Consider the following 1,781-nt stretch of genomic DNA (forward strand, 5'->3'; position numbering starts at 1 on the left):
TATATATATATATATATATATATATATATATATATATAAGTGGAATCATATTTTGTTTCGAGGACAAAAAAAAAAATATGTTGAATAAATTATTTTTTGACCAGACCAAAAAATAAAAAATAAAAAATTAACATTACAAAAATTATCTCTTTTTACCAAAAAAAAAAAAAAAAAAAAAAAAATCCCAAAAAAATATTTATTGAAGAAATTATCTCATTTGTCAAGATCAAAACAAAAAGTACGAAAAAAGAGGATTAAAAAATATATATATCTCTATTGAATAAATTATCTCTTTTGATAAGACCCCAAAATATATATCTATATCTATATATATTTATTTATTTATTGAATAAATTATTTCTTTTGACTGGACTAATAAAAAATTACAAAAAAAAAATGTAACGCCTCGAATTTTCTAAATAAAATCCTCAATTTATACAAATCAAAATACAGTATTACACCCAGGATCACAAAAAGAAATACACAAAATCTCTTTATTGATACAAAATCAATTTCCTCAAAAAAAAAAAATAAAAAAAAATAAAAAAATCTAAATAAAATAAAATAATTCTTCAACACCAACTTTTCCACCTAAGCCCGAAACTAACAATTCAAGCTCATCCTTGATACCTAAAATTGGAAGGGGGCAAAACAGGGGAAGTCCCTGTAGGAAAAACCATAACAAGGATTTCAAGAAGTTTCATGAAAAATTAGCTTCACAAAAATATACATATGCTTTTAACAAAATACATATATGTAATTTTAGCAAAATAACAATCAATAAAATATTTAAAACAAAATTATTCAGGCCATTCAAGGTACGAAGAACTCTACACTGCAAAAGAATTAATCACAAAATATTTGTGATCCAGCCTTAAGTCCGTCTTGGCTTTCTCAGCCCTCTGTGCACTTCTCTAAATTCCCAATTCTCTATATTTTTCACTTCTGCTCTCTTTCTTTCAATACCCATCAATGCACAACACTAGTTATATAATGCTTCCATCGACAATCAAATATTAAAGGACAACTAAAAGAAATACAAGTGGGCCCGCCACCACCGTCCTTTACCTTATCATCACATTTCTTATACACACAAATACAATGCATCTGCAAAATATCACCATGTGCAGAAATCAAAGGTCGAAGCTTTTAAATTTCTCACGGATAAAGTGGCGGCTAAAACAGCAACATTGAAAGGGGAATTGATGTTGAAAGCAGGACGAGAAGTTCTCATTAGAAATGTATTATCTTCCTTGCCTACCTACTCACTTTAATGTTTTAAAATCCCCTTTTCAACTAGTTCTGATATTTCTAGCATGCTTAATAACTTTATGTGGAGTGAAAAAGGCAGGTCATCTAAAATGAAGTGGGTCAGCTGGGCAACTATGTGTGAACCCAAGCGCGTTAGTGGTTTGGGCTTCAAAGATATTGATGCTTTTAATTTAGCCTTGTTGGCCAAATTTGCTTGCCGTTTAGAACAAGAAGAAAACTCTATGTTTTATCGCGTTTTCAAAGCTAAATATTTTGACTCTTGCAGCTTCCTCCAGTCTCATTGCAGTCAGCGATCCTCATAGGTATGGAAGAGCCTCACAACAGCTAAGCCTACTTTCGAATATAGTTTGAGATGGCGAATTTCAATGGGTGAAAAGGTGCATCTCTGGTCTAATAAATGGCTTCCCGATTCTTCTACTCTAGCTGCTACTGCTACTGGAGCTGAATCTCTATGTCAATGGGTGGCGGATTTGGTTGACCAAAATTCTCACCCTTGGAACGAACCTCTA

General features: G+C 31.3%; 1 long non-coding RNA gene across 1 annotated transcript; it reads right to left on the minus strand.

The window, feature by feature from the left end:
• Positions 1-472: 472 nt before the first annotated feature.
• On the minus strand, positions 473-944 carry LOC132314931 (uncharacterized). The gene is made up of 2 exons (XR_009483542.1): positions 835-944; positions 473-664 (listed from the first exon to the last, which is right to left on the minus strand). It is a non-coding gene; the product is annotated as an uncharacterized LOC132314931 (long non-coding RNA).
• Between the last annotated feature and the right edge of the window lie 837 nt (positions 945-1,781).

The sequence above is a fragment of the Cornus florida genome, unplaced genomic scaffold, assembly GCF_030987335.1.
Source record: "Cornus florida cultivar Cherokee Brave unplaced genomic scaffold, ASM3098733v1 CherokeeBrave_3.0.0_Hap2_Chr06, whole genome shotgun sequence".
NCBI classification, from domain to species: domain Eukaryota; kingdom Viridiplantae; phylum Streptophyta; class Magnoliopsida; order Cornales; family Cornaceae; genus Cornus; species Cornus florida.